The 27,996-nt window shown below is 39.8% G+C and overlaps 1 long non-coding RNA gene across 1 annotated transcript; it reads right to left on the minus strand.

Moving 5' to 3' along the window:
- On the minus strand, positions 1 to 27,826 carry LOC136792284 (uncharacterized). The gene is made up of 6 exons (XR_010835886.1): positions 27,562 to 27,826; positions 27,276 to 27,383; positions 23,547 to 23,612; positions 16,280 to 16,386; positions 3,259 to 3,368; positions 1 to 96 (listed from the first exon to the last, which is right to left on the minus strand). It is a non-coding gene; the product is annotated as an uncharacterized lncRNA (long non-coding RNA).
- Between the last annotated feature and the right edge of the window lie 170 nt (positions 27,827 to 27,996).

Below are 27,996 nucleotides of genomic sequence, written 5' to 3' on the forward strand. Positions count from 1 at the left end.
AGAAAAAAGGAAAAAGTAGAAAAAAAAGAGGGAATTCCCTGGCTGCCCAGTGGTTAGGACTCAGCATTCTCACTGTCGGGGCCCCCGGTTCGATTCCTAGTCCAGGGATTAAGGTTCCACAAGCCACGCAGCAGAGCCAAAAAAAAAAAAAAAAGAGTTGGTTGAGAGTTCTATTTTAGTACAAAATTCTTAGGGGCCAAGGTCATGTCTTATTTATCATAGCCCACAATTAACACTTGGCTTTGCTCCATATATTCTCGGATAATGGTTATTAGATTTTATCAGATGTACTAGTTATAAAAAGAGCAACCATTTATTGGCCCTTTACATGGAACACTGCTAGCATCATAATGTTGGATGGGAAGTACACATGTAGAGCTGTGGCAGAGACTGCTGTGAGTTCACTTTACCCCAGTTTCTTTTCTTACTGGGCACTCAGCTAGACTGCTTTTCCTAGCCTTCCCTGCAGTTAGGTGTGACCATATGCCTGAATTCTGGCCAATAAAATGTGGGCGGGATGTGATATGTATCTAAGCCTGGACTACAAAAACTTTCTGCTTAATCTTCCACTCTTCCAATCTCTCTCTTTTCCTCCTTCAGTTTAATGGAGAAGACTCTGAAGATCTAGAAGAGGTGGCACTACAAAATGGAAAGAACATGGGTCCCTGAGATACTATTTGGGGCATCACTGGCTAACCAAGAATACTTGCATTACACTATCGCATGAGTCAGCAATAAACTTTTATTATGTAAAGCTTCTGGAAGTTGAAGACTGCTTATTAGAGTTGTCAGTTTAAACTTGTCTAATTCAAGTGCTAAGTTTAATGCAACCTTCCTAGATTGATCATGACTACCTACTTTTCAAAAGAGTATCCAGTAGACTCCAAAATTGCATTTATTACTCTCGTTTAAGTATGAGCTCTCTCATCTTCATGATCAGAAATAATGGCTTGTTCAATCTTTTATTTTTGCAGTCTTTGAAATATATATGAGTGGTAACAAAACCAAAGAGCTGATCAACCTCTCCCAAAATATACTTTCAATAAGCCCAGCAAAAACTCTTTGGTGTAGAATACGAAAAGTTCGGGGATCCCTGGGCCTGGTTAGGGCCAGGCTAACCAGGCTGCTGTCTACAGAGGCTGCATAGGATGGGGTGATTGATGTTCAGGCCTGTGAATGCTGGGAAAGAAACAGAGAGGACTAAGCTTTGACTTCCTTGATGCCTTAGAGCCAGTTTGGCACTTGTCACAACTCAGTGATTTGCATTCATGTGACAACCTTACCACTTCCTGTTTTGATCCAAAAAAAGAATTCTAGAAGAGAAATGAGGCCACAGAACTGAAGAAGGCCCAGTGTGTCCTTTTTATCTTCCATTTACTCAACTTACATTTATTGTGCACCTATTATGTTCACAACTGTGTGTGTGTGTTTGGAAGGGTGGAATTCAAATAAATATAATAAACAGATCTGCTTCCAGGGAGATATTTAGACTGATGGAATTTGACAAGGCAAGCAGCTGTTTGAAAGACAGTGTAGAGTAGAAAGTTCACTGACTCTGATGAGAGAGACTCAGGTTCAAAATCTGGCATATAATTGGCACAAACAAAAAAACCTGGATAAGTATGGAGGAGGAACATTACATTGGGCTGGAATGGACAAAATAAGTCATTAATTTTTCTTAATCAAGGCTTCCTTTTAGAACATTTCTCAGTTCTAATCTAATATGGATGCCAAATCTAAATGTATAATTCACAACCAGGCATCACCAAGAAAGGTACAAATGGAGACAGGAATTCATTGTTCCAGAAGAGAAGTTCCTGTATTGCATGAAAAATTCACAGCAGGCATTGCTGACTCATATATACACATTTGTGTGTGTGTGCATGAGTGTGTATAATAGGCATGCTACATACGTGAGAGATTAAGTCATAAAAATTGTTCACATATTCAGGAACAAAGAGTTACAATATAATTTTTGAAATTACAGAGATCCAGAATTAGAATAGGATCTTTCAATACAAACCATTTATCTTACAATTGAGGGAACAGACTCAAATACGTGAAATGACTTGGTGAAGGCCACACAACGATGAAATTGTCAAGCCAGGACTTGACCTGGATTTCTGGCCCAATGCCCTTACCACTAACTCCTTTCTAGTCAAGGCATAAGGAGCTATTCCATAATGCCACTGGGCAGAGCTTCCTGGAGGTCTTAGTTCCAGGGAGTGAAGACTTCCCTCTGAAAACTTCCCAGTATTATGGACAGAGGTCTGGCTTGAACTAAACTGTATTAAGGGAGTCCACAAGACAGTTAAGCATACTTAAAACAGCCCTCATTTTGAACACTTGCTATATGTCAGGCACTGTGCCAATTGCTTTATATATATATATATATATATATTTATTTATTTATTTCATTTATTCATTCACTTAATTTTTTATTTGTATGCCAGGAATCTATGCTATGTGCTAGGATCCAATAGTGAAAAGACATACATGGTTCTTGACCTCATGGAACCTCTAGACTGCCACATAACAGAAATTCCATAAGGTCTGCTTGTTTACTGCATCCATTTACAGGTGATGAAATGGGCCCAGAGAATAACAATGATGGCTACCATATATTGTCCACCTACCCCACACCAAACACTTTTCCAAGCACTCTCTGAGTTAATCTGTACAACAGCTCTATGAGATAAGAGACAGGGGCACAGGAAGCTGAACGTCTGGTTCAAGGTCACATAGGTAAATAGCAGTAGAACACGGACTGGAACCAAGGTTGTCTGGTGCCAGTGTCCCTGATTTTAACCACTACATTACACTGACCAGTTGGATTCCTGCTATGCATGCTAAAAGATGGTATATCTGATGTCAAAACTCTGCTAGTGAGACCTAGGATCCAAGAAGCATAAATTACTTTGTCTACAGGCAAATTTTTTTTCAGCAGTTGTATGTAGATACTAATATTTGCTTGAGTGCTTACCATATGTCAAAGTACTGCACCTGTACCTATGATATCCAGGTAAAACACAAGCATAATACTGGCCTTTAGTAGATCCTCAATATAGTAGGCAAATGGTAAGCAGTAGGAATATATGTAAGGCTAGAGAAAACCTAGAAATTATTAAGAAGTTGAGGGTACTGGCTGCAATTGTGCTGGATCTGCATTTGGACAAAAATATGTTTGTATTTTTTCAAGACTGTGCTTGCTTTATTTAAATATAGAGATAACAAATATCTACATAAATCTTCACTCACCTGTTAGAGGGAGATTTCCGCAGAATTAATTTCTTCAGCCATAAAATGTATTGTGTATTGTGATTTACTCATCTGTTTAAGGCATCCTGTTGCAAGGCATGGACACACTCCTTGAAAATAAAAACACAAACTTGAATAATTTTTGGTTTCACATAAATTCTATTAAAGAAGAATAAAACAGTGAAATCACAGAATTTCTCCATTCTCTTCCACCATATGTGTTTCTTTGAGGTTTAATAATATTATAAATAAAAAAACTTCAAGATTAAATACAAAACAGTGAACAATTTAGAAACATTTTGAAGAAGCAAGTATTATATCCCAGTGTTGCCAGGCTTTCAACAAAAGTAAGATAGAAAACAGAGCGAGAACTCGCATTTGTTCTATCAAGAAAGCATAAATATTGGCTCCGTATTAAGCCAACCTCTTGCAGCTGTACACCAGCTCTCAACTATTAAAAAGATTCTTAAATTCCCAGGGAAACAAAAATCAATTTCAGCCATATAAGTCTGTATATAAATCTATTGTGCTTTATTCCAAATATTTTCTCATCAAGGAATTTGGAACAAATTTTTTTTTGAAAGAGAAAGTCTCCATTTCACCCATTACACCATTATACATATTTGAATGACTTCCAGTAACTTTGCTTAGAAAATCTCAATGTCTGTATAACATGCCAATGACAGCTCAGCAGTAATGTCAATACATTTCATTACCTGGCAAGACAATCATTCATAGCAATAGACTGGAATTCTGATTGCCCTTTACATATATTATATTTCACTTTTGTCACAGCACACCGGATGGTTACTCTTGCCCTCTTGGCAAGATACTCTTTCTGAGCTTATATTAAAAATCTATTTTATCTGTTAAAGCTTAGAATGAGCTAAGTGATTACTGTTTTAATCCTAAACCAATATGTGTAGTCAGGTCTTGAAAGAATTCCAATCATTGTAGTCCTTGTTCATATTTTAGATGGATAATAATGCCATTGGGTTGTTTTCCTTGGGGCTCATTTTATACATTCTATTTGTAGGAATTAAGGTTTCTAGTCTAGTGACTATTGTTCACATAATTCAAACAAAGAAAGGAATGTGATATTAATTTTCTGGGTTTTGTAAGAAACTGCACTGGAAAAGTGAAATATAAATATTTGCTAAAGTTTGGAGAAATAGAGTAGAATAGAGATGTACTTCTCAAAATTCAGTGTGCATTAGAATCTCCTGGAGAGCTGGTTAAAACAGATTCCGAGGTTCCACAGCCAGTGATTCTGATTCATTAAGTCTGTGTGGAGTTCGGGACTGATTTCCAGCAAGTTCCCAGGTGATATTCATGTTGCCAGTTCAAGGACCATCTTTTGAGGAGCAGTGGAACAAAACGGAGTGGATTTACAGGCTTGTTGATTTGGGGTAATCAATTAAGGGGTAATTTGTTTAACATATTTTTAAGCCTTAGTTTCCTCATCTGCTCAATGGGGGTTTTGTAAGGATTAGGTAAGTCTGTATGTCACTTGACATAGTGCTAGACAGATACCTGGTATGTGCTAAATAAATGGTTACTAGAAATGATGAAGTCTCCTTTTCTGGGATCCATCTGGTTGAATATGTAGTTCTTCCATTCCATATCCTAGTGTGTTTGGCAAATTATTTGTTAAGTATGTCTAGATAAGGAGTTATCAGATCGATGCATTATCAACTATTCAGGATTTGAATTGCTAAGGTGGGACCTAAAACACTTAAATATTTTGATCCCTGGGCCTTCCAACCAAATACCATGCTGAAACTCTGATTCTCTGTACTTTGAATCATTTTTCATTTAAATTTCTTTATAGTCCACATCTCCACAGTTATGTCTCCTTATGAATGATCTTTAAAGAACAACATCAGTTTATTTTCAAAATCAAACTCAAGTCTTTGGAGACTAATATCCTTTCTCTCCATATTTTGCTATTAAGAGGCCTGGTGTTCTGCCAAGGCAACGTATTAATAAATTTAAGCTTGAGGTTTTCATTGTCATGTGAACGTTGAAATTGGCTCTCAATTACACAAAGCAGCCAGTTCAACAGAGTACGTGTATTGGATTTACAACGAACATGTCTGGGAAAAAATTAGTTTAAAATCCTTGATTTTTGTGGTTTGCTTTTAATTTGTTAAATAGGCATAATCCACTAGTCATAAGCATCTCAGCCAATTCAGGCTAAGTTAATTCTGAGAAATATATGTTTACTTTAGTCAAATGTTAACAAATTAATTTGTCTTGCATCCAATCATTTATTTAGTTTTTCACTTAACACTAAGTCCCATTTCTGTGGTAGATGATGGTCTAGACGCTGGGGAAAACACTTACCCCATCCTCCCAGAGTGTATAGTCTAGTGAGAAAGGTAAAAGCACAGTTGTCAGAAGCTCGTTTTAACAGGCTGATAAATCTCCAGTCTTTACCAGTTAACAAGCTGTAGAAAGTTTCAGCCCATTGTTTGTGTTTATATGCAATTACTCATGAATCTGTTAACCATCATCCAAAGCTTCAGATACACTGGATGATGTCTTCTAAAAGTAGAATACTTCCAGAGCTTCTAACCAAAGGAGAACTTTACATTTCCGGTTTTCTTTCTTCTTTTTTTTTTTTTGGAAAATGAATGTAGAGAAAGCAAATCAAGTCAGTTTTGTAGCCTGCAACTAGCTGTTATGTAAACTCTCGAGTAAAATGACATGATTGAAGACAAATACCAATCTGTATATCAAACTTCATTTTTTGAGCTTTTCAAAAGATGCAGGGGGACTTCCCTGGTGGTGCAGTGGTTAAGAATCTGCCTGCCAATTCAGGGGACACGGGTTCGATCCCTGGTCTAGGAAGATCCCACATGCCGCGGAGCAACTGAGCCCTGTGGGCCACAACTACTGAGCCTGCGCACCTAGAGCCCATGCTCCGCAACAACAGAAGCCATCACAATGGAAGCCCGCGCACTGCAATGAAGAGTAGCCCCTGCTCGCCACAACTAGAGAAAGCCCGCGTGCAGCAACGAAGACCCAATGCAGCCAAAAAAAAGAAAGAAAAAAGATGCAGGGATTTACATTCATATGACCTGTTTTGGACCGAATGTTGGGTCCCCATCCACAACTCCCTACCCTTGCCAAATTCATATGTTTAAGGCTTAACCTCCAATGTGATGGTATTTGGGGATGGGGCTTTGGGGAGGTAATTAGAGTTAGATGAGGTCATGAGGGTGGGCACTTCATGATGGGATTAGTGTCCTTATAAGAAGAGACACCAGAGAGCTTACTCTCTCTCTCCCCCATGTGAGGACACAGCCGGAACATGGCTGTCTGCAAGTCAGGAAGCAGCCCTCACCAGAATCCAAATTGGCTTCTACCTTGATCTTGGACTTCCCAGCCTCTAGAACTGTGAGAATACATTTTTTTGTTTAAGCCACCCAGTCTATGGTATTTTGTTATGGCAGCTTGAGCAAACTAAGACGTGATTTTAGAAAGATGACAGGGATTTGTACAAAACGGTGGAATGCTTCAAACTTATCTCATATTATTCCCAAACAGGGCCCTCAGCCTCAGTCTGCCAGGTGGGCTCTTGACAATTGCCAGCACACAATTTACTCTTTCTTGCCTCTGGTATGCATTCCTCTTTGTGCTGTTTTCTTTACCCTAAATCTTCCATTTCTGGCTCAGAGTCTCATATCTAAGAAATCTTGATTAGCCCTAGTCAAGAAGGATCAAGTCCCAAATGAACCTTCATTGCAAAGTTTGTTTCACAATACACTTATTTGCATTTCTCTATTGTGTCCTTATGTTGGTTCAAGGATGTAGGTCTTATCTCCTCAACAAGACCTTGAGCGTCTCCAAGACAAGCCTAGGGTCTAGACTTTCCAAATCTTTTGTGTCCTCCACTGGCTCTTGCAGAATGTGCAAACAGAATGGAAATAAAACTTATTGAATGAAAATTGAACTAGATGCAAGAGCCAACGAATGTTCTGAGGCAAATGAATCAAGTAATGCGAGGAAGTACAATAAAACCCTGGCTCCAGAGCCTGCGGGTGGGGGTCGGAGAGAGTAGTTCTGGATAAGTGAGTTTAATAGATGGCTAGTTTTAATTATCTTGAATGGAAACATTTCCAATATATTAATCTTCCCTGCCTTCTAAAATAATGCATTATAAACATAATCCAGCTTGATGACTTGAGGCTGTCATTAAAAGTACTATTGTGCTATAACACTGAGAAGCCCTCAGGCCCTTTGGAGGTATGCAGAACTGTTTGTCCCTATTCTAAATGGCTGCAGATTGCTGGTTTGTTTTTTAATTGTTGTTTTGTTTTTTAGCTTTTTTGGGTCATCCCCTGCTGCCGGACTGTCAGTCTCACCGATGCCAGTGTGACCGATTGTGCCATTTCTACTCCCTGCTCCTAATTTGCTGTTTCTCATCTGAAACGAGCTTGGAAATCAAATACTCAAGCTCGCTATGGTTGTTGTCATGATTATTATTGTTAAAGATGTGTGTAAACGGAGAGCAAAGGGCTCTGTGTGAGGGCTTGGCCAGAGTCTCCATGGCTAAACTGTGCAAGAGACAAACACATATATGTTGTGAACTCCTAGTTCAGCCTCTCTGAAGCCTTTTCAATTTAATTCCTATTCTTACTTTTCTGGTCTGAAAATAAAACTGTCTGGAAAAGCATTTTTCAGTAAAATTAGGTATTTAGTCATGTATTCGACAAGGAATCACTGAGTGCTTACAAAGTGCAACATACATGCTAGGTGCTGTAGGATGGTCGTTCAAAATGGATACTCTATGTCCAGCTTGCTCTCTGTTTTCTGTATTGCACTAGCACATAGTAGGTACTCAATAAATATCTGTTCATCAATGAAATGAACTTTATAATCTGAGCATATACAAGATATTGACACACATACATACACAAACAAGTTTACAATGTAAGCTGTAGTAAGGATCAGAATAAAAATACAAAAAAAGTATACACAAGGACCAAAAGATTATTTCCTGCTGGAAAATTCAGAAGGACTTCATGGAAGAGGTAGTGGTTTTGACTGGGACTTGAAGGATGGGGTCATATTTCTATCAGCAAGAAGTTAGGGAAGTAGGAAGAGACAAAAACACCACAGACAAAGGCCAGATGCTAGGATGGGCAGGGCGTATTTGGGGGACAATTAGTATATTTTGGCTGTAGTACATGTAGGGGAGTAAGGAGATCACATTATAACATTATATTGGGGTCAGAGCATGGGTGGGCTTTGAATGTCAGGCTAAAGAATTTGGACTTTATTAGGTAATGGGGAGGAACTGAGGGTTTTTGAGCTGGGAGGTGACATGCTTTGAGCTGGGCTTTAGAAATCTTGATAAATGTTGGAATCTAGGAGTTAAAGGGAAACAGGAGTGGAGGTGATTCCAAGGGTATATGGGAGGCAACACGGGCATGAACTAGGATGTTGTCAGTGAGAATAGCAGGGTGGGAATGATTGTCTGAGACACTGTAGAGGTAAATAAGAGGATGTGGCAACTTATTTGTTGTCAGGAGCAATGGAGAAGGACACTTGGGTATAACTCCAAGTGATGTCCTTTCCAGAACGAACTAGAAGAGTCCAAAAGAGCAGATTTAAAGAGATGGTGATGAGTTTGACTTGGGACATGCTGAGATGTGAGAGTGAATTGTTGATAGCTCTGCTGTAAAAAGCATGAATGGGAAACTGCCCTGAAAAACACTGAAGAGATAACAAATACTCACAAAATGAGGGCTTATGTGCACTCAGCTCACAAAAAGAAGTTAAAAGGTCAACATCTTATGTTTAGTCCCTTCTTGACATGACTATATTAAAAACTGTTCATCCTTATTTTCAAATAGATTTCAAGTACACCTTTAAAAAAACTTCTACTTCTTTTTCCTTGTCTTATCAAGATTATTCTTGATAAGACTGAGGCATTAATACTATGTGAAGTTTGAGCATTACTGGAGTTGCTGTTGGATTAGTAGCAGCTCCTATCTGAAACAAGACAGTGAACAAGAAAACAAACACAAAGAAAACTTCCCCAAAAGAGCAGATGGATCTTGACTTCTCCATCAGAAATAAAGGTGCTTTCAGATTAGTAGGAAGCTCCCCCATGGAACAAGAACGAGTAGGGAAGCTAGAATATTAACTTGGATTTTATAGAATGGAAGAGTAGGATTTTGACATGTAAACAAGAGGGAAAAGTGCATTCTAGGCAAAGGAAGCTGTGTATATAAACCTGGCATGAAAGAATGATATGGCATGGTCAGGGGATGGCAAGAAGCAATTTGGCTGGAGCATGTGTGGAGAGAATATGGGGGAGAGGCCACACAATCAGGGAACGAGATAGAGGTGTAGCTTGAGAGACAGGTTGGGGCCAGGGAGGAGGGTGGGCGTCATATACAACACTAAATAAAGTTTGCAATTTATTAACAGTGGGAGCCATCCCAGAGGTCCACTGGGGAGGCAGAACAATCAGATATGTTCAAGCAAACTCTGGAGGATCTATGGAGGATGACTTAAGAGTTGAGGAATAGAGGCAGAGATGAAGATGCTACTGAGGTACTGCTGAAAGCAACTGAGGATCTGAGTAAATGAGGTTATGAACTAAGCTAGTGCTTAGCCTATAATAGATACTCAATGTGTGCTAGTTGATAGGCTATTCAGGTTGACAACATTGACAACAGCTTTTGGCCCATCAGAACTGGATGAGCCTCCTCTTGGATTCAAATCAGCTTTAGCAGTAGGTTGCTGAGCCAGATGCCCTAAAGTGTGAAGGGTACTAGAAGATTAATACTATAGCCAGAAGCCAAGGTTTATCTTTGGCTTGGGGTACATGTTAATGCAAAAGATACAGGGAAGCAAAATACCACCAGCTTCAGGTTGACCTGCTTCCTTATAGCATACAGAGCACCCTGAGGCATAATTATTCTGGACAGGAATATGTCAAGTCCTTGGAGGGACCAATGGAGCTTCAGAAAAGCTCAAGGAAAATCTGCAAGATATCTCCATTGAAGAGACTCTATTTCTTGTTTTAAATACAGTGAATATGTACTACACTACAGGCTTGCTCTGTCCAACACCGCTGTCACTAGGCGTGTGCAGCTATTAAGCACTTGAAATGTGACTGGTCCAAATTCAGATTTTCTGTGAGTATAAAATACACACCTGGGCTTCCCTGGTGGCGCAGTGGTTGACAGTCCGCCTGCCGATGCAGGGGACATGGGTTCGTGTCCCGGTCCGGGAGGATCCCACATGCCGCGGAGCGGCTGGGCCCGTGAGCCATGGTCGCTGAGCCTGCGCGTCCGGAGCCTGTGCTCCGCAACGGGAGAGGCCGCAGCAGTGAGAGGCCCGCGAACCGCAAAAAAAAAAAAAAAAAAAAAAAAAAAAATACACACCAGATTTCAAAGACTTAGTATGAGAAAAATAACATAAAACATCCCATAAATACTTTTTGTATGGGTTATATGTTGATAACATTTTTAGATTTATTAGACTAAAATGTATTATTAAAGTATACTTTTTGAAATGAGGCTACTAGAGAATTTAAAATAATTTTATGTAGCTTATATTATTGTATTGGACAGAACTACTATAGAAAGTTCATTATTATTTTCTATAGCAAAAATAAAATAGTTCTATCTCCTCTGATTTTTCTGAACTTTTCCCTTGTAGGGAAGCTGTCAACATGTGTGCTAGGAAGAAATTCAAAATGTAATAAACAGGTTAATGTATTCATGTCTATTGTCCAGAATTATTTATCTGCCTTTCAATGTTTCCAGGGAGATTAGTGCACCTGTAAGCTTGTTTTAATGGCCACGGTGTTCTGTACAGTTTGCATACTATAAAAATTATATATATAAAAAATTTGAAAGGGTTCATTACTTGGGGTTATTAAAAAGCAAGAAAGATAAGGAATGGAGAAAGTATCATATTAATATCTTTCATATCATGGCAAGTTGTAGTCTGACATATTTAAATAGACTCAACCTTTCTAAAGAAGAGGTTACTGAAAAATACCCCTCTCTAGCAAAGCTTGGAGCCAATATCTCTTCTATTAGAACACCAAATAACAATTGCAAATTCTCAAACCAGAGTCCTTGAAGGATCATTTTGCTTTCACATTGGTGAACAGCAAGTAACTGTTCAGAAAGGGCATTTCTGGATTCAACTGCAGGGCTTCCAATTTTTTTTTTCCTTGTGGGTTAATGGAAATTGTAAACATTTGATCATAATACTGAACTTTAGCCTAATTTTGCAGAACCTTCCTGCTTCACACCAACAACCCCTTATCATTCTATAAATTTGGTGTGTGTTAGCATTTAACAGAATGTGTAATAACCTCAAGGAATCTCCACCAAATGGAACTGATTATACAAAGAAAATAAACTTAAGAAGGTTCTGAGACATCATGTGAAATATTTTACTATGTTTTGTAAGTCCCTTTGCATTTAGGAAGCAAGTAGGTTTGTTTTTAAATAAAAGTGGCCTCTTTAAAAAAAAGAAAAGTAAAATCTTATTCACTGTCTTTGAAGTGTGAGAAAAAAATTTTTTTTTCAAAAGTTAAATGATGACTATGAAATCCAAAGGGGAGAATTACAACCTGAGTTGTGCCTGCCACATGGACGGTCTGCTGTGCTTCAAAGCAGTTGGGAGCAGTGTTAACTATGTACATAGACACTCTGGATAGTACTCAGTAGTTACTGGACCTTTCGGACAGAACAGGCAGTTCTTAAATACCCGTCACTAACATTATACAGCAGAGTGAGATGGAACTGAAAGATTCTTATGTCAAGCCTTTAATATTGGTACAACAAAGATGACTTCATCTGTGCAGTTAGTGTACAAGCTGTTCCCACTCATCTAATAGCTCCAGGAGGAGAAACTTATTTTGACTTTGATTTGTTCTGTTTTTCCTGCATACTGAATGTTGCAACCTTACGTCAACTAAAATCTCTTGGCCTAATAATTACAGCCAGCATTGAAAAACTCTTCCCTCAAATTACTAGTGCAAACAAAATGAGGGGAAAATAAATTAAACTCAGCCCTCTCATTCTCGTGTTACCTCCCCTTCTTCACCTCACAAGCTGTGGTCAAAATGTTTCAGAGCTTTTCATCTGTAAAATCAAACTATATTTCTGTCTAAGAATTAATTTTTAAAGAGCTTTGTTTTGCTACTACTTTCATTGCTTTATTGCCCTGTTTGGGCAGACTATTCCATAATTTTTAAAGTAATTCTTTTTTTTTTTTTTGACTGCACCACATGGCTTTCAGGATCTCAGTTCCCCAACTGGGGATTAAACCCGGACCCACGGCAGTGAAAGCGCTGAGTCCTAACCACTGGACCGCCAGGGAAAGCCCTAAATTCTTTTACTTAAAGGAAAGAAACCCTATGAAATTACTTTTTTTCCCATTCAGATTCTAATGTCTAAAGGGAGTAGTTTGAAGAGAGGCATGGACTTCTAGAAATGTATGGCTATTATGAGGATTGTGTATATGAGAAATACTTTTTGATTTGATAGCTCATACAGAAGAAATTTTTCAAATATTAACATATTATCCTCCAGAAAAATCAGGAAATAGATTTGTGGCTTAATTTTTTTTAATTAATTAATTTAATTTAAATTTTTAAAAATTTTTGGCTGCATTGGGGCTTCATTGCTGTGCGCGGGGCTTTTCTCTGGTTGTGGCGAGTGGGGGCTACTCTTTGTTGTGGTGCACAGGCTTCTCATCGCCGTGGCTTCTCTAGTTGCGGAGCATGGGCTCTAGGTGCACGGGCTTCAGTAGTTGTGGCATGAGGGCTCAGTAGCTGTGGCTCATGGGCTCTAGAGCGCAGGCTCAGTAGTTGTGGCACAGGGGCTTAGTTGCTGTGCGGCATGTGGGATCTTCCTGGCCCAGGCCTCAAACCCATGTCCCCTGCACTGGCAGGCGGATTCTTAACTGCTGCGCCACCAGAGAAGCCCCTATGGCTTAATTTTGACTCAAGGGTGAGCCTAAGTAAACAGACCCATTGCTCTTTCCATCAAAATCTGAAAAGAAATATCCAAAACCCTTTCAAACTTACCATTCTTCCAGGCATGAATCTATCTTGCTAGTGATAAGCCCTAGGAGTCTGGGACTGTCAGCAAAATTACTTTAAGTGGTGCCAATTTCTTCTAGGACTTAAAGGATCCATATTCATTATTCCAGAGTGAAAAACAGATGTAGAACAAGGGCAATAAGTTGGGAAATGATCCCTTTAAAAGCAGCAGTAATAAGTCACATATGCTGTGGCTTGTTAGGTGGCACTCCTACCCAACACCACATTCCATTCTAATTTGGGGAGAATATTTTACCAAAAAAATTATTTTTACTTAAAAAGGTATTTCCATTTAATTCCACATCTGATTTATAAAAAAATGGAGGAAAAAAGATTTTTTTCCTCTTAGTGCTGGAATGATATATGTAGTTCCACTCTTGTCATGTCATGCTACTTTTCAAAGGGCAAATGTGCTAATAGAGATGAAAGAGGTCCAGCCATAGGGATGATGGAAGAAGCCCAAATGCCCACTACGTACCTATACAGTTATTAGCTTTGAACTTAATTTACTTTCTCCTTCTAAAAGAGGACCTGGTTTAGGAGAAGATTTCACTCAAGACATTTTTTTTTAGCACTTAGCCTGGTAGCCTCGAAGTAACAGAGTCAATGTGCCAATACTAGCCATTTTTTGGCACTTCCTACTCTTCGGGCCATAAATTACAGAGCTAGACCAGGGCCAGGCTAAATTATTTTGCCAGATGAGGCATATGAAGCATTTCCTCTGAGGAGAATTTACTCCATTGGATTAGATCACCATTTGATGGGTACACAACTGATTAGAAATTTTGCTCAAGGAGTTACCAGTAGGTGAAGTTAACTAGAGGCACCTATGGTTTATGTAGGCCCTCTCTTAAGATCTTTTATTTTTTTCCTAAACATTTTAGAAATGATATGGGTGAATGTTAACTATACCAAGATGAATATAGAAAAGGATAGTCTGTATTTCGGAGGAGAGAATCAATAATGTTTTCGGCATACTAGGAAAATGGTTAGAATTAAAAGGGAAAAGTTCATTGAGGACAATGTTGAGAGGAAACAGGATCTCATTCATTAAAAAAAATTTATTGAATGCCTACTATGTGCCAAGCACTGTTCTAGGTGCTAGCTAAATTTCCAGGAGCTAACGTTATAATTAAATTTAAGGGCCTAAAGTTGACACATTGACCTTCAACTTATAGTCGTGGTGGAATAACAGGGACCACATGTACCCTTTTTCCTTAAACAACTAAAATACTGGTCAAAATCTATGAAACTGGTTTTCAGACACTGGAAAACAGGCAGTTCAGGACAGAGAGATCTCTGGAAAAAAGGAGCAAAAATGCCCAAGATAAGCCTGATGAATGCTTTAGCTTACTGCCTGAGGAGTTCCCAGGCCACTGCACAGAGAAAGTGACCCCAGCAGGTTTGGTGATCTTCCTGAGTTGAGCGACCAGAGTTCAGGGATGCCAAGGCAGCTAGACCTCATGGGGCAGAGTACTAGAGAGAAGACAGATACAATGAGAGAGCTCCAGATATACATAGAGGTTCTCCTTGAGTCTTTAGCTGAATAATAATTGGCACATAGATTTCAGGAAACTACCAAGACTGGAGAAGGAACCACTGGAAAGGAGCTGGTGGATCAATCCTTGGAGTACACACAGATCTAGGAATAGTTTGTTTCCACTAGCTAGAAAAGGAAGGCTTCCAAACACATGAGAAACTGAGGGAGACTTCAGAAGCATATTGCCTCAATAGAAGGGTCAAATTAGCCCTAAAAGCTGTTCTGCACCCACCAAACAAAGCTTAAGAGCAAGTCTTGAAAACATCGAACTGTTTCCAAGTAACTTAACCGCATCCTATTGCAAAGTACAAAAATATTTAAAGGATTCCAAACATATCCAGTACCCTCCAAAAGTTAAATTTCCAATGTCTGACATTAAATTAAAAAGTACCAGACATGCAAAGAAGCAGGAATATAAGATCCAATATGAGGACAAAATCAATAGAAACACACTTGGAAATGATATAGATGGTGGAGTTAGTAGACAAAGACATAAAACAGCTACTATAAATATATCCCATATGTTCAAGGAGTTGGAGGAAAGCATGAGCATGAACAAGACCCAAGTAAAACCTCTATAGCTGAAAAGTGAACTGGATGGGGCACAGATTAACAACAGCAGATTAGACATGGCAAGAAGAAAAGATCAGTGAATTTGAAGACCGTAACAGAAGCTACCCAAAATGAAACACAAAGACTACGAGACTGGAGTACGTGAACAGACCATCAGTGAGCTATGGGACAACAGCCAGCAGCCTAATGTATGTGTACTTGGAATTCCAGAAGGTAAGGAAAGGCAGGTGGAGACAGACAAAATATTTAAAAGAAACAATGGCTGAAATTTTCCCCGTTTGAAAAATTTGGGGCTTCCCTGGTGGCACAGTGGTTGAGAATCCACCTGCTGATGCAGGGGACACGGGTTCGTGCCCGGGTTCAGGAAGATCCCACATGCTGCGGAGCGGCTGGGCCCATGAGCCATGGCCGCTGAGCCTGCGCGTCCGGAGGCTGTGCTCCGCAACAGGAGAGGCCACAACAGTGAGAGGCCCGCGTACCACACACAAAAAAAAAAGAAGAAGAAAAATTTGAAGCATGGCTTGAAAAAGATCCAGGGGCTCTTTTTAAATTATTTTTTATTACAAAGCACTACCTCGGTAGTCCCTTCAGGTAGAATGCCCTCCCATTGCTTCTCCATCTACCTAACACATACTTTGAGACCCAGCTCAAGCCCCAGTCTCCAAAAAAAGTTCCCTGTCCCATGCAAGTGATTTCATCCTTTCCTGACATTGGTCCCTTTCTGACCATCAATTGTTTGACAATTAACCATGCAACGACTGACAAGAGTCCTTGCATAGTCATTTTTATTCGTAGCCTTTTACTTTTATTCAACTACTTACATGTTTACGTCTTTCTTCCACCCAAGGTCTAGATTCTGTCTTTTCCACTTTCAGAACATACTTCCTCCATCAATTCTCCTCTTTTTCTATTCAGGTATCTACCACCGCTAAAAAAAAAAATAAAAAGTTTATATGGCTAAAAACCTCCCATGTAATCTCTTCTGCCCTACTTGACTCCTAGCTGTTTTTTTATCCTTTCCTCTTCTCAGCCAAGCCTCTGAAAAGATTCTTCTATTTTTCTCATATCCCATTTATACCTCAACCCACTGCTTTATGGCTTCACCCTCACCACTCTCCTAAAATTGTTCTCATCAAGGTCACCGGTTACCTATTTGCTACCAAATCCAATGAATTCTTTTAGCTTTAATCTTTGTTTATTCGACAAAATATTTATTAAATATCTGCTGTGTACCCGGAGCTGGAAATATGAAGGTAAGAAGTACAGATGCCCTCACAGAGCTCAAGTTTGGCAGGGAAGTCAAGTAAGTAACAAGGTGTGATAAGTGCTACCTGGCATTTGTTGATGGTGGCTACTCCCTCCCACTTAAACAGCTCTTTGATATTGGCTTCTGTGATGCCATGCGTTCAGGGTCCTCTTCTCCTAATTCTGACTATGTCTTAATAGCCTTTGTACTGGGTTGCTCTTCCTCCACCTGTCCCATGAGTTAGGTGTTTTCCCTCTGGTTCCTTCCTTGGCCTTCTTCTTCTTCTGAATCTCAAGTTTCCTTCATGATCTCAACCAGGTCTATGGTTTCATCTATCTACTATAGGCTGATACTACCAAATCTGCATCTTCAGCCCAGAGTTTTTTTCCAAGTTCCAGATGTGCTTTACTGGACAGCTTCACTTGGATGTCCACAAGTGGTCCAAAATAAACAAGTCTTAAATAGAATTATTATTTACCCTAAATTTGTTCTCATTTGCACTCCTTAATTTAGTAAATGGTACCTAGTCATCATAGCCTTAAACCTTTGCATCATCCTTGATGTCTCTGTCCTTCAAAATCTCACATCCAGTTGGTCACCAAACTGTATTGATTCGCTCCTAGGCATTTCTCAGATGGGTCTTCTCTCTATTCCTACAGCCAGTGCCTTAATTCAATCTTATAATTTCTGTTTTGGATCCATTAGTCATACCTCCCTGCTTCTGGTCTTGGTTTCTTTCAGTCAGGTCCATGCAACAAAAAGTGACCTTTCTAAAGTAGAACACAAGTGTGTCACTTCCATGTTTAATCTTTTGATAGTTCTCCATAGACTTCCAGATAAAATTCAAACTCCACATCATGGCCCATAATGCCCCAATCTGCCCACCTCCTCTCTGGTAAGGTGGATTCTAAACCACTGCGTCACCAGGGAAGTCCCATATATATTCTTTGTGGAACATTCACCTTGATTTTTAAGAAGTATCTGTTTATGTTTTTCCCATCAGTAGATTGTGACTCCCTCCCCACACTCTCTACTAGCTAAACTCCTTCCTTGCTTAATTTTTCTTCAAGCACTTATTACCATCTGTCATACAACATTTTACTTATTTGTTTCTCTCTACCCCAATAAGAAGGTAAGCTACATGAAGGTGGGGACATTTGTCTGTTTTATTCAGTGCAATATCCTTGACACCTAGAACAATACTGGCACAGAACCAAAGTACTTAGTAGTCATTTGTTATATAAACAAATAAATCTTTGCCCTGAGCACTTAGAGCCAGTATCTAGCACATGGTATTGGTTGTTACATTCCACTGCAACCTTGTTTACTCATCTGTGCCCCCTATGAGGGGTATTAGATTTTTAAGGACAGTCTTGTGGAAACTGTATTTCCTAATTAGGTTCCTAGGTTCTTGCATGATCATAATAGTCTTTTTTATTGTGATGAAATATACATAAAATTTAACATTCAATCATTTTAAGGTGTACAGTTCAGTGGCATGAGGTACATTCACACTGTTGAGCAAACATCACCACTATCCATCTCCAGAACTTTTTCATCTTCAACTGAAACTCTGTACCCATTAAACAATAACTCCCTATTCCAAATAAGAAATAAGAAAGGAAATAAAAGTCATACAGATTGTAAAGAAGTAAAACTATTTTTACTCACTCACTATTTTTACTCACTTTCTTTCTTATTTCCTTTCTTGCCTTATTTTATTGGTTAGAATTTCCAGTAGGATGTTGAATACAAGTGGTAAGAGTGGACATTGTTGTCTTGTTCCCTAATCTTAGGGGAAAAGTATTCAGCCTTTCACCATTAAGTAATGTTAGCTGTAGGGTTTTTGTAGACACTTTTTTATCAGGTCAAGGAAGTTCATTTTTATTAGGTTGAGAATTTTTATCAGGAATGGGTGTTGAATTTTGTCAAATGTGCTTTCTGTTGAGATGATTATATGGTTGTTCTTTTAGTTTGTTAATATGATAAATTACATTAATTGATTTTTTAGTGTTAATCCAACCTTGCATTCCTGGGATAAATTCCACTTGGACATAATGTATTTTTTTGTTTGTTTGCTTTTTAAAATTTATTTATTTTATTTATTTTTGGCTGTGTTGGGTCTTCATTGCTGCATGCGGGCTTTCTCTAGGTGCTGCAAGCAGGGACTACTCTTCCTTGCAGTGCATGGGATTCTCTTGTTGCAGAGCACGGGCTCTAGGTGCACGGGCTTCAGTAGTTGTGGCTCGTGGGCTCTAGAGCACAGGACCAGTAGTTGTGGCACACGGGCTTAGTTACTTTGCGGCATGTGGGATCTTCCCGGACCGGGGCTCAAACCTGTGTCCCCTGCATTGGCAGGCAGATTCTTAACCACTGTGCCCCTAGGGAAGTCCAATGTATTGTTTTTTAAAAAATATTTTTTTAGTACAATTTTACATTTACAGAATAACTGAGCGAACAGTATAGAAATTTCAGATACACACTCCATTTCATAACCCACCCTTCTCGGTTTCCCCTATTATTAACATCTTGCATTAAAGTGACTCATTTGTTATAATTAACAAAACAATTTTTTGTTACAATTAATGAACCAGTATTGATATATTATCATTAACTAGTCCATAGTTTATATTAAGCTCACTCTGTGTTGTATAGTTCTATGAGTTTTGAGAAATAAATAATGGTATGTGTCCATCATCATAGTTTCATACAGAATAGTATGATTACCCTAAGAATGCCCTGTGCTTCACCTGTTCAGTCCTACCTTCCCTCCTCTCACATCCTGACAACTAATGATCTTTTACTATCTCTGTAATTTTGCCTTCTCCAAAATGTCATATAGTTTAAATCACATAACATGTAGCATTTTTAGACTGGCTTTCTTTCACTTAGAAACATACATTTAAGGTTCCTCTGTGTCTTTCCATGGTTTGGTAATTCATTTCTTATTATTGCCAAATAATATTCCATTGTATAAATATATTAGAGTTTGTTTATTTATTTACCTATTGAAAGAAACTTTGGTTACTTCCAGATTGAGGAATTATGAATAAAGCTGCTATAAACATTCATGGGTAAATATCTAGGAGCATGTTTGCTGTATGATAAAACTATGTTTAGCTTTGTAAGAAAATGCCAAGCTGTTTTTCACAGGGGTTGTACTATTTTGCATTCTCATCAGCAATGAATGAGGGTTACTGTTAATCTGCATCCTTCCCGGAATTTAGTGTTATTGGTATGTTGGATTTTAGTCATTCTAATAGGTATGTGGTATAATCACATTTTTGTTTTAATTTGCAATTCCCTAATGATACATGATGATGAGCAATTTTCATATTTTTATTGGACATCTGTACATCTTCTATGATGTCAGATTCAATTTGTTAAGACATTTTAAAGAATATTTACCTCTGTTTTCATGAAGGATATTAGTCTATAATTTTATTTTATTGTAATGTCTGTCTGCTTTTGGTATCGTATTAATGTTGGTCTCATAGAGGTAGTTTTCCCTTTTCAGTGTTCTGGAAGAGTCTGTGTAGAATTGGCATTATTTCTTCCTTAAATGTTTGGTAGGATTCACCAATGAATCCATGTGGGTGTCCAGTTTTCTTTTTCTTTTTTTTTTTTTTGTGGTGTGCGGGCCTCTTACTGTTGTGGCCTCTCCCGTTGCAGAGCACAGGCTCCGGACGCACAGGCTCAGTGGCCATGGCTCACGGGCCCAGCCGCTCCGCGGCATGTGGGATCTTCCCAGACTAGGGCACGAACCCGTGTCCTCTGCATTGGCAGACGGATTCTCAACCACTGCGCCACCAGGGAAGCCCCCAGTTTTCTTTATGGGAATGTTTTTAACTGTAAGTTCAATTTCTTCTGTAAATATAAGGCTGTTCAAATTATTTATTTCTTTTGTAGTGATTTTTGATAGTTTGTATCTTTCATGGAATTTTGTTATAGATTTTACCCTTGGGGTTTAAAAAATTTCGCTATCTAGGTACTGTGTGTTTACATAGGCCATTTAAAAACTATGCTGCCAGGACTTCCCTGGTGGCACAGTGGTTGAGAGTCTGCCTGCCAATGCAGGGGTCACGGGTTCGATCCCTGGTCTGGGAAGATCCCACATGCCGCAGAGCAACTAAGCCCGTGTGCCACAACTACTGAACCTGTGCTTTAGAGCCTGCGAGCCACAACTACTGAGCCTACGTGCCACAACTATTGAAGCCCATGCACCTAGAGCCCGTGCTTCACAACGAGAAGCCACTGCAATGAGAGGTCCGCGCACCGCAACAAGGAGTAGCCCCTGCTCACAGCCACTAGAAGAAGCCCGCCCACAGCAATGAGGACCCAATGCAGCCCAAAATAAATAAATTTATGAAAAAAATAAAACTATACTGCCAGGTTCTTAGAATTTTCTAAAGTTTGATTTGGAAAACTAGAATGACAGTATAGCAATGTATAAACCAGTATGGTTAAGATGTCCCTAAGAAAATGTAGAAGTAGTATTTGACTGCCACAGGGTCACATATTTTAATATAAGTGAAAAAACTGAAATATTGATGTTAGAATACCCTTAAGTATAAACTTTTTTTCACAACTCTATTTTTCAGATTACAATGTGAAATTTTAATAAGATTACTGAAATTTTAAGTAATTTGCTTTTGTATGAATAACAGTATTACTATTTAAGATAAGAATATTACTGATAGATTAAGCACTTTTGTTTATATGAATAAACCTCTTTTCTTTCTTACATTTGAGGGAATCATTCGACTCCTCTGGGCTTCAATTCATTCACTGGTAAAAACGAGGCAATCAGACTAGACATTTTGCTAAGATTTCTTCTAGAATGCTATTATTCCAAACTTAGGACTTACTATGAAAAAAAAGTTTGCAATGTTAACTGTGCAACAAAGTATTTATTTTTAAGGTGCTTTAATCTAATTATATTAATTTAAACATAAGTATACCCAGATGCCTAGTAAATAATTTGTAGACATTGTAAAATGAGTCTTTTCCAAATTTATTTACTTGTAAGCTGCCAATTGAAAGCAATACTGTTTGGGAAAGAGAAGAAATGGAGTCACAGATAAAATCTTTACACTCCATGTTCCAAAGGAAGATAAATGTTTTATTTAAAGCTATCTATCTGAAATCAAAGTCAGAGTGACACTTGCTTTAGTATCATTCCTATTGTTTATTAATCTTACTAACAAGAAAGGTAAAATTGAATTTTTTTTTTTTTTTTTTTCGGTACGCGGGCCTCTCACTGTTGTGGCCTCTCCCTTTGCGGAGCACAGGCTCCGGATGCACAGGCTCAGCGGCCATGGCTCACGGGCCCAGCCGCTGCACGGCATGTGGGATCTTCCCGGACCCGGGCACGAACCCGCGTCCCCTGCATCGGCAGGCGGACTCTCAACCACTGTGCCACCAGTGAAGCCCCAAATTGAATGTTTTTGAAAAGACACCTTGGCATCATTGTACCAGCTGTTTAAAGCACAGGATTAAATCGTGGAATTTAAGTTCTTTACGAATTCTGGAAATCAAGCTTGTTTTGGGGAAGAACTTGATCAGAAACAAAGCAGTTTTACTGAACGTTATGTTGTCTGGGCACTCTTCACCAGCACATGGACACAATTTATTCTTTAATGGGAGCCATGCTCTAGTTCAGATATAAAAGTTTCATAGAGGAACTCTGTGGGGTATGTTTAAAAGGAAACCTTTAGGGACTTCCCTGGTGGCGCAGTGGTTAAGAATCCACCTGCCAATGCAGGGGACATGGGTTTGAGCCCTGGTGGGGGAAGATCCCACATGCCGCGGAGCAACTAAGCCCGTGCACCCCAACTACTGAGCCTACACTCTAGAGCCCGCGAGCCACAACTACTGAGCCCATGTGCTGCAATTACTGAAGCCCGCGTGCCTAGAGCCCGTGCTCCACAACAAGAAAAGCCACCGCAATAAGAATCTGCAACTAGAGAAAGCCCATGCATAGCAACGAAGACCAAACACAGCCAAAAAAAATTTTTTTAAATAAAATAAAAGGAAACCTTTAGAAATCATATCATAATTACAACATACTATAAAGATATAGATTTAGCCATTGTCTATCCTTTGCTCATTCTTCAAAGACTTTTAAAACTAAAAATTTTGATGAAAAAGTTCTGAAAATCTTGAGTGTGGCTTACCATCCACTTTGTCTTTATATCCAAGAAGAAAATTATTCGTTTTAAATAAAGGTAAGTTCAGGTAAGTCTGGTGTTTTGGAACCTGTAGCTGATGCTTCTAGTGGTGCCCTGCAACTCTTCCCCTAGGCCCATCTTGGATTTTAGCCACAGCTGTAGTTGACAGTTCACCTCGATCTCAGACTCACCTTTTAGTGACAACAACTCATCTCATGAGTGCCCCATCTCTCCACTTACTGACAAAGTGTCCTTTTCTAGGCCATTGGAGCCCCCGAGGCCTAAATGCAAATGTATCCCCTAAGTGTAGAAGAGAAATGTCCTCAACCAATGGGTCCAGGGATAGTGGACATATGATCTAGCCTCTAGTCCTTCTGGCGGACAGTTCTGAGCAGCACCTGCTCATTTGTAAAGAGGTGCTGGTCCTGGAATCAACTCCCAAACATTCTCAATGGCAATCTTGATAATATCCTTGTGTTACATTTTCTTCCCTCTCTAATTCTTCCTGCTCTCTTACTCCTGCTTCCTGGGATTAGTTCACAAATCATCTACTTGCACCCAAATGTTTGTCTCAAGGTCTGTTTTAGGAGGAATATAACATATGACTTTGGTATGACAGTGATCCTTGAAAAGCAGATCATTAGGATGGGATTCTGGAATGGGATCACTTACCTTATTGCTAGGATAAGCGGGATGGTGGTAATCCCTGGTCTGCATCACAATGCCTAGGAGTCTCACCTGTGATGGAATGGGATAAGAAGAAATGGGTTATCCAGTAGCTCTGTCACTAGAATGGTTTGGGGGGCAAAGGATTGTGGAATTGGTTAGCATTTGTTATCTGCCTTGGAAGCCTTGAAAAAAGGAAGTAAGTAACAAACTCAGATCAGCCAACTATCATCTTAGGGCACACTGAAAGCCAAAAGGTCACCTTGGCAGTATTTAAAGAGACCATTATCTCCTTAGCCATAGGACTTCTGCAGTGAAAATCAGGCTCAGAGTGTAATTGTAAGGGTGACAGAGCTGCAAAGGAGATAAAATGTGCAGCCTCCACAAGTCTCCTTTGCTAGTGTCACAGCCCTGGTATCAGAGGAGAGAGACTGAGACTTGCGATGAGAAAATTTGGGTGGATATGCTTGAGGAGCTTGAATTCCTGGTTTTCTCTGAACCTTCCACACCAGCCAAAGCAGCTCTTTCTCCCTCTCTAGAGGAGAGCAGCCTCCCCTTACCTGGAGACCACACACAGTGTTCACCGAAAGTAGATGTCTTGTAAGAGATGACTCTTACTACCTCAAGACTGAACTTGTTTCCTCCCATCGCCATGAGAAGAATAACTAATGCCAAGTTTTAGCTGAGAGAGAAAATATAGTTCTTGATCTGGGAAGAGATAGCTGTACTGAAAGAATTTTAGGAACTGGCTAATCATTACTGGCAGGAATTTAAAGAATATGTGTGGGAATAGATTTTTTTTTTTTTTGCGGTACGCGGGCCTCTCACTGTTGTGGCCTCTCCCGTTGCGGAGCGCAGGCTCAGCGGCCATGGCTCACGGGCCCAGCCGCTCCGCGGCATGTGGGATCTTCCCAGACCGGGGCACGAACCCGCGTCCCCTGCATCAGCAGGCAGACTCTCAACCACTGAGCCACCAGGGAAGCCCGGGAATAGATCTTGAATGTGCTGGACCAGAGTGGCAGAATATTAGACTGGAGAGACGAGACTTTATTGACATGGGAGCACTCTCTTATATAAGACTCAAGATTTAACATTCTGGCAAGGACACTTGGTGTTAATAGGCTGTTGGGGGCTTCTTGACTCTTTGTGGCCTACACTAAATGAGATGGAGATGCTGGAATTGCCTTGTCAAAGTAATGAAGAAGAGGTCAGTGGCTCAGAGAGGTGGGAATGTTGGAATGGATTTATGTCATGTGTCAAGAGAACCAACCTATTATTTTCCCAGGAAGAGCCCAGAGAACACTCTCTTTACTAAGGCAATAAAGATTGTACTAATGAGAATGGCAAAGATATATTTGATTAAATTAGTGGTATCTAGACCAGGATTCACAGTAGGAAATGGTGCCACAGAATTGGGCTCTCTTATATTAATTGAGATCATAGAATTCTACAATGGCAGGAGGCAGGTAGTGGTATTCCAACCATCACTGGCAAAGTGGCAGCAGGGCTGAAGTGGCAACCAAGGTTCCTTGGTGTTCAGGGAGCACAGTGTAGCTCATGTTCAAGGTAGAAGGCAGTAGACTAGGGTGCAGTTTTATCCAAAAAAGCAAGAGCTGGAGAGCAGAAAGTTGATGTCAACTGCTATAATGCAAAAGTGTTATCCTGTAACTATCATTTCATGTCCATCAATTGAAAAGGAGGCCAATGCCCTTTGAAAAATGCTACTTATGTCACTACAAGCATATAGAATAAATATCTGCCCACTCTTTCTCTAAAGTACCATAAGCCACTTACTAAAGTAACTGTACAATGCAATCCTTTCAAAGGTAGTTGGATAAGAACATGCTGAATAGACTGGATATCGAGTGATCTAAAATGTCATCACTGTCCCTCAATTAAAGTGGGAGCTTATGGATGCTAGGTAATAAATGAAGTCCTGGTTCCAGTCCATCTTACAGTAGTTTCAATTGATCCAGATGGGTCCCTGTGGCTATTTCCCTGGTCTCTAAGTGCATACTTGGAATCTTAACAGTTTCACATTGGTTCCCTGCCCTATGGAATAAAATCCATTATATGGGGAGGATCAAGCAGAAATCCTTAAAATTGCACCCCTCCACCCCAGCCAAGATAGTAAACCAAAACCAATACTGCACTCTGAATAGAACTGCAGAGATCAGTACCACTTTCAAAGACTTAAAGAATGCAGAGGTGGTGCATTCTTTTCCCAGAACATATCAACGCGAACTCTGGCATGGTACGCCGCTGCTGATCTGACAAACTTTTTTCAATCATTAAGAACATCAAAAGATTTTATATTTACATGGGAAGGATAGCACAATGCAGGTTAACCTATTGTCACAGCGCTATGTTAACTCTCCTACCCTCTCTCCCATGGTGTAGTCTGCAGGGATCTTGTTCATCTTGTTATTCCATAGAATCTCATGCTGGTCCTCTATATTGGTAAATCAGGCTAATCAGATCTGATGAAGAGGAAGTAGAAAGGACTCTTTGTGTTCTATAAGACACACACAAGCCAGAGGATGGAAGATTTGGACTCCTGTGGATTTTAGGGGTCCAATGGTCTGGAGGATGCTGGGACATGCCTCCAAGTGAAGGACAAGTTATTGAACTTGCACCCTCTACCATTAAGAAAAAGGTACAGTGTTGGGGACTTTGACTTTTGAAGCTAAATGCTGCTCTCACCCATTTATGGGGAGAGTTATAGGGCTGCTAGTTTCTAGTGGGGCCCAGGGCAATAGAGAGGACTCTGCTGCAGGCTCAGGCTGTGATGTGAGCTGCCCTCCTGCTCAGACTATATGACTGATTATCCATTCATGCTACAAGTATCTTGAACATTGTATAGCATCTCTGGCAAGATCCAACAGAAGATTAACAGTACAGACATTAGGTTCTGGAACAAAGGCCTGCCTCATCATTGTTTGAAAAGCAACCCTTGGCATGCCTCTGTGCCTGGCAGAAATTGAGAATCTGCTTATATATGACATCAAGTTATTAACTGGAGCTGCCCGTCATGAGCTAGGTGTTATCAGGTTCATCATATCATAGGGCCAGACAGTAACAGTAACAATCCATTATTTTGATGGAAATGATACATTTGGGATCAAGCCTGAACAAGTCCAGAGCGCACATGTAAGTTACATGGACAAGTAGTCTAGATTCCCCTATCATTTACCTCTCATGGATTAATGCATCTCCTTCAACCTACTCCTGTGATCCATGGGGAATCCCCTATGGTCAGTTGTATCAGTTATTTATTGCTACAATAATGCTATGTAATAAATAACCAAAAAAACTTTGAGACTCAACAGTAAGCATTTATTATTCAGGCATCTAGGGCCAGCTGGGAATTGGTTAGGCAGATTTTCTGATCTTGGCTGGGCTCGCTCACATCTTGGGTTTGGCTGCTATGTGACTAGAACAGCTTAGCTCTGCTCCACACACCCCTCACTCTCCATCAGACTATCCCAGTCATGTTTCTATATCAGAGGCACAAGGGAAGGCAAGACCAATTACCCAAGTATTTTTCAAGCTTCTGCTTGGATCAAATTTGCTAACATTCCATTGACCCGAAGAAAATCACATGGCTAAGTTCAGAGTCCAAAGGTGAGGCAGAATACTCCACGCAGAGTGGGAAGGCAGTGAACATTTTACGGGAAATGGCATGGAGACAGGGAGAAGTGAAGAAGTAAGGCTATTTCTGCCATATTAACATACCAGATGACAGAGAAGGAAAATGTGGGTCTTGTTCATGGGTAGACCAGCTTGATATCTTGGTGTGAGCCAGAAATGGCTGGATTCCACACTGTCTCCTCTCAGAGGTGCCTGGAAGAGCAGTGGTAAGGGAAAAATGAAAAATCTTCCTGACAGAGTTTCAAACGGTACACTTGGTCATTCACAGTGATGGAGAAAGATGTGGCCTGAGTTAAGGATAAACACAGTCTTGATTATAGAAAAGTGTGTAGATTTTTGTATCATGGAATGTCCATAAAGGAGCACTAACCTGAGGAGGCAAAGATTAGGTGGACAGGATGATTCTTCAGTAGATTTCAGCCAGCCTTGCCCTTAACCACTCCAGGCTTACACAACAATCCCATAAGTGAAGTAATCATGGTGGCAGAGATGGAGGCTAGGCATAGACCCGACAGCTGGAGCTTTGTCTAAGGCTGATGGAGTTATGTCACCGTTGAACATGTGATCTGTCAGAAGCAGAAACCAATGACTCGTAACACTCCTTCAAGAGATAAATTAGCCACATGGGAGCAAGTTGTTTACATCAATTTCCTTTCACCTTGGAGGAGGAAGCAATTCTTTTCTATTGTGATTAATTTGTATTCTTAATTCAGGCTTGTTTTCCCTTCCATCAGTACCTCAGTCGTCATTACTGTCTGATAGTCTACAGAATGCCAAAAAAAAATGCTTACTACAAATAAGGTAT

The sequence above is a fragment of the Kogia breviceps genome, chromosome 12, assembly GCF_026419965.1.
Source record: "Kogia breviceps isolate mKogBre1 chromosome 12, mKogBre1 haplotype 1, whole genome shotgun sequence".
NCBI classification, from domain to species: domain Eukaryota; kingdom Metazoa; phylum Chordata; class Mammalia; order Artiodactyla; family Physeteridae; genus Kogia; species Kogia breviceps.